The sequence below is a fragment of the Octopus sinensis genome, unplaced genomic scaffold, assembly GCF_006345805.1.
Source record: "Octopus sinensis unplaced genomic scaffold, ASM634580v1 Contig14083, whole genome shotgun sequence".
Classification (NCBI taxonomy): Eukaryota; Metazoa; Mollusca; class Cephalopoda; order Octopoda; family Octopodidae; genus Octopus; species Octopus sinensis.
The window spans coordinates 12225-18104 of record NW_021833102.1 but is presented as its reverse complement, the minus strand read 5'-3'; the positions used below and the strand labels follow the sequence as shown (position 1 = coordinate 18104).

Here is a 5880-nt window from a genome sequence, read left to right as displayed (position 1 = left end):
CAGGTAATTTAAAGGAATGTCATTCATGGGCTGGTAATTCAGGGTTAGGTAATCCAGGGTATGTAATTCAGGGGCAATTAATTCAGATGAAAGGTAATCCAGGGGCAGGTAATCTAGGTGCAGGTAATTTAGGGATAGATAATTCAGAGGCATGTCATTCAGGTGCATGTAATTAAGAGGCATGTAATTGAGGGCCATGTAATTCAGGTGTTTGCAATTCAGGGGCAGGTAATTCAGATGCATGTAATTTAGGGGCAGGTACTTCAGGGGTATGTAATTCAGGGCAGGTAATTCAGGTGTATGTTATTCAGCGGCAGGTAATTCAGGGGCATGTAATTAAAGGGCAGGTAGTTCAGGGGCAGGTAATTGAGGGGCATGTCATTCAGGGGCATGTAATTTAGGGGCAGGTAATTCACGGGCATGTAATTCAGGTGTATGTGATTCATTGGCAGGTTATTCATTGGCATGTAATTTAGGGGCAGGTAATTCACGAGCATGTAATTCAGGTGTATGTAATTCAGGGGCAGGTAATTCAGGTGCAGGTTATTCAGGGACTCAGGGGCAGATAATTCAGGGGCATGTAATTCAGGGGCATGTAATTGAGGGGAAGGTAATCCAGGTGCAGGTGATTTAGAGGAATGTCATTCATTGGCAGGTAATTCAGGGGCATGTAATTCAGATGAAAGGTAATTCAGGGGCAGGTAATTTATAGGAATGTCATTCATGGGCAGGTAATTCAGGGGCAGGTATTTCAGGGGCATGTCATTCACGGGCAGGTAATTTAGGGATAGATAATTCAGAGGCAGGTCATTGAGGTGCATGTAATTAAGAGGCATGTAATTGAGGGGCATGTAATTCAGGGGCATGTAATTCATGGGTGGGTAATTCAGAGGAATGTAATTCAGGGGTAATTCAGGGAAGGTAATTTAGAGGATTGTCATTCAGGGGCAGGTAATTCAGGGTTAGGTAATCCAGGGGCATGTAATTCAGGGGTAATTCAGGGACAGGTAATTTAGAGGAATGTCCTTCATGGGCAGGTTATTCAGGAACATGTAATTCAGGGGCAGGTAATTCAGGGGCTGGTAATTTAGGGATAGATAATTCAGAGGCATGTCATTCAGGGGCAGGTCATTCAGGTGCATGTAATTAAGGGGCAGGTAATTCAGGGCCATGTAATTCAGGGGAAGGTAATTGAGGGTCAGGTTATTCAGGTGTAGGTTATTCAGGGGCAGGTAATCCAGGGTTAAGTAATTAAGGGGTATGTAATTCAGAGCAAGGTAATTCAGTGGCAGGTAATTGAGGGGCATGTAGTTCAGGTGCAGTTAATTCAGGGGTATGTAATTGAGGTGCAGGTAATTCAGGGGCATGTAATTGAGGTGCAGGTAATTAAGGGGCATGTAATTCAGGTGTATGTAATTGAGGTGCATGTAATTCAGGGGTAGGTAATTAAGGGGCAGCTAATTCAGGGGCATGTAATTCAGGGGTAATTCAGGGAAGGTAATTTAGAGGATTGTCATTCAGGGGCAGGTAATTCAGGGTTAGGTAATCCAGGGGAAGGTAATCCAGGGGCAGGTAATTCAGGGACAGGTAATTTAGAGGAATGTCATTCATGGGCAGGTAATTCAGGGGTAGTAATTCAGTGGCTTGTAATTCAGAGAAAATGTTATTCAGGGGCAGGTAATCTAGGTGCAGGTAATTCAAGGGCAGGTCATTCAGGTGCTTGTAATTAAGAGGCATCTAATTGAGGGCCATGTAATTCAGATGTTTGCAATTCAGCGGCAGGTAATTCAGATGCATGTAATTTAGGGGCAAGTACTTCAGGGGTATGTAATTCAGGGGCAGGTAATTCAGATGTATGTTATTCAGGGGAAGGTAATTCAGGGGCAGGTAATCCAGGGTCATGTAATTAAGGGGCAGGTAGTTCAGGGGCATGTAATTCATGGGCAGGTAATTGAAGGGCATGTAATTTAGGGGCAGGTAATTCACGGGCATGTAATTCAGGTGTATGTAATTCTTGGGCAGGTAACTCAGGGGCAGATCGTTCAGGGGCAGGTAATTCAGGTGCATGTAATTCAGGTGCATGTAATTCATGGGCAGGTAATTCAGGGGTATGTAATTCAGGGACATGTCATTCAGGGAAGGTAATTCAGGGGCTGGTAATTCAGGGGCATGTAATTCGGGCATGTAATTCATGGGTGGGTAATTGAGGGGAAGGTAATCCAGGTGCAGGTGATTTAGAGTAATGTCATTCATTGGCAGGCAATTCAGGGGCAGGTATTCAGAGGAATGTAATTCAGTGGCATGTAATTCAGGGGAAGGTAATTAAGGGACAGGTAATTTATAGGAATGTCGTTCATGGGCAGGTAATTCAGGGGCATGTAATTCAGAGGCATGTCATTCAGGGGCATGTAATTAAGAGGCAGGTAATTCAGGTGTTTGCAATTCAGGGGCAGGCAATTCAGATGCATGTAATTTAGGGGCAGGTACTTAGGGGGTATGTAATTCAGGGGCACGTAATTGAGGGGCAGGTAATTCACGGGCATGTAATTCAGGTGTATGTAATTCTTGGGCAGGTAATTGAGGGGCAGGTAACTCAGGGGCAGATAGTTCAGGGGCAGGTAATTCAGGTGTATGTAATTCGGGTGCATGTAATTCAGGTGCATGTAATTCATTGGCAGGTAATTCAGGGGTATGTAATTCAGGGACATGTCATTCAGGGAAGGTAATTCAGGGGCTGGTAATTCAGGGGCATGTAATTCATGGGCAGGTAATTCAGGGGTATGTAATTCAGGGACATGTCATTCAGGGAAGGTAATTCAGGGGCATGTAATTCGGGCATGTAATTCATGGGCGGGTAATTGAGGGTAAGGTAATCCAGGTGCAGGTGATTTAGAGTAATGTCATTCATTGGCAGGTAATTCAGGGGCAGGTATTGAGAGGAATGTAATTCAGGGGAAGGTAATTTATAGGAATGTCATTCATGGGCAGGTAATTCAGGGGCATGTAATTCAGGGGCATGTAATTCAGGGGTATGTAATTCAGGGGCATGTAATTCAGATGAAAGGTAATTCAGGGGCATGTCAACCACGGGCAGGTAATTTAGGGATAAATAATTCAGAGGCATGTCATTCAGGGGCAGGTCATTCAGGTGCATGTAATTAAGAGGCAGGTAATTCAGGTGTTTGTAATTCAGGGGCAGGCAATTCAGATGCATGTAATTTAGGGGCAGGTACTTAGGGGGTATGTAATTCAGGGGCACCTAATTCAGGGGCAGGTAATCCAGGGTTAAGTAATTAAGGGGCATGTAATTTAGAGCAAGGTAATTCAGTGGCAGGTAATTGAGGGGCATGTAATTCAGGTTTATGTAATTCAGGTGCAGGTAATTCAGGTGCAGGTAATTCAGGGGCATGTAATTAAGGGGCATGTAATTGAGGTGCAGGTAATTGAGCGGCATGTAATTCAGGGGCAGGTAAACCAGAGGCAGGTAGTTCAGGTGCAGGTGATTTAGAGGAATGTCATTCATGGGCATGTAATTCAGGGGCAGGTATTTCAGAGGAAAGGTAATTCAGGGGCATGTCATTCACGGGCAGGTAATTCAGGGTCTGGTAATTTAGGGATAGATAATTCAGAGGCATGTCATTCAGGGGCAGGTCATTCAGGTGCATGTAATTAAGAGGCAGGTAATTCAGGGCCATGTAATTCAGGTGTTTGCAATTCAGGGGCGGGTAATTCAGATGCATGTTATTTAGGGGCAGGTAATTCACGGGCAGGTACTTCAGGGGTATGTAATTCAGGGGCAGGTAATTCAGGGGTATGTAATTCAGGGCAGGTAATTCAGAGGCAGGTAATTCAGGGGAAGGTAATTCAGATGTATGTTATTCAGGGGAAGGTAATTCAGGGGCAGGTAATCCAGGGGCATGTAATTCAGGGGAAGGTAATTCAGGGGCATGTAATTCATGGGCAGGTAATTGAGGGGCATGTCATTCAGGGGCATGTAATTTAGGGGCAGGTAATTCACGGGCATGTAATTCAGGTGTATGTAATTTATGGGCAGCTAATTCAGGGGTATATAATTCAGGGGAATGTCATTCAGGGTCAGGTAATTCGGGCATGTAATTCATGTGCGGGTAATTGAGGGGAAGGTAATCCAGGTGCAGGTGATTTAGAGTAATGTCATTCATTGGCAGGTAATTCAGGGGCTGGTAATACAGAGCATGTAATTCAGGGGAAGGTAATCCAGGGGGAGGTAATTTATAGGAATGTCATTCATGGGCAGGTAATTCAGGGTCTTGTAATTCAGGGGCATGTAATTAAGGGGCTTGTAATCCAGGTGTATGTAATTCAGGGGCATGTAATTCGTGGGTGGGTAATTCAGAGGAATGTAATTCGGGGGAAGGTAATCCAGGGGCAGGTAATTCAGGCGTAATTCAGGGACAGGTAATTTAGAGGAATGTCATTCATGGGCAGGTAATTCAGGGGCAGGTAATCGAGGTGCATGTATTTCAGGGGCATGTAATTCACGGGCAGGTAATTCAGGGGCTGGTGATTTAGGGATAGATAATTCAGAGGCATGTCATTCAGGGGCAGGTCATTCAGGTGCATGTAATTAAGAGACAGGTAATTCAGGGCCATGTAATTTAGGTGCTTGTAATTCAGGGGCACGTAATTCAGATGCATGTAATTTAGGGGCAGGTACTTCAGGTGAAGGTAATTTAGGGGCATTTAATTCATGGGCAGGTAATTGAGGGGCATGTAATTTAGGGCCAGGTAGTTCACGGGCAGGTAATTGAGGGGCATGTCATTCAGGGGCAGGTAATTCAGTGGCATGTAATTCACGGGCATGTAATTCAAGTGTATGTAATTCAGGGGCAGGTAATTCAGGTGCAGGTTATTCAGGGACTCAGGGGTAGATACTTCAGGGGCATGTAATTCTGGGGCAGGTAATTCAGGGGCATGTAATTCAGGTGCATGTAATTAATGGGCAGGTAATTCAGGGGTATGTAATTCAGGGGCATGTAATTCGTGGGTGGGTAATTCAGAGGAATGTAATTCAGGGGCATGTAATTCAGGGGAAGGTAATCCAGGGGCAGGTAATTCAGGGGTAATTCAGGGACAGGTAACTCAGAGGAATGTCATTCATCTGCAGGTAATTTAGGGGCAGGTAATCCAGGGGCATGTAATTCAGATGAAAAGTAATTCAGGGCATGTCATTCACGGGCAGGTAATTCAGGGACTGGTAATTTAGGGATAGATAATTCAGAGGCATGTCATTCAGGGGCAGGTCATTCAGGGTCATGTAATTTAGGGGCAGGTAGTTCAGGGGCAGGTAATTCATGGCCATTTAATTCATGGGGAGGTAATTGAGGGGCATGTCATTCATGGGCAGGTAATTTAGGGGCAGGTAATTCAGGTGTATGTAATTCAGGTGCAGGTTATTCAGGGACTCAGGGGTAGATAATTCAGGGGCATGTAAATCAGTTGCATGTAATTCAGGGGCATGTAATTGAGGGGCATGTAATTCAGGTGTATGTAATTCAGGTGTATGTTATTCAGGGGCAGGTTATTCAGGTATAGGTTATTCAGGGGCAGGTAATCCAGGGGTAACTAATTAAGGGGCATGTAATTTAGGGGCAGGTAATTCACGGGCATGTAATTCAGGTGTATGTAATTTATGGGAAGGTAATTCAGGGGTATGTAATTCAGGGGCATGTCATTCAGGGGCAGGTAAATCGGGCATGTAATTCATGTGCGGGTAATTGAGGGGAAGGTAATCCAGGTGCAGGTGATTTAGAGTAATGTCATTCATTGGCAGGTAATTCAGGGTCAGGTAATACAGAGCAATGTAATTTAGGGGAAGGTAATCCAGGGGGAGGTAATTTA

General features: G+C 44.7%; 1 long non-coding RNA gene across 1 annotated transcript; it reads left to right on the top strand.

Annotated features, from left to right (window-relative positions):
- Nucleotides 1-351: 351 nt before the first annotated feature.
- LOC118761490 lies at nt 352-4234 on the top strand. The gene is made up of 3 exons (XR_004997421.1): nt 352-431; nt 552-1842; nt 3860-4234. It is a non-coding gene; the product is annotated as an uncharacterized LOC118761490 (long non-coding RNA).
- The last annotated feature ends 1646 nt before the right edge of the window (nt 4235-5880 follow it).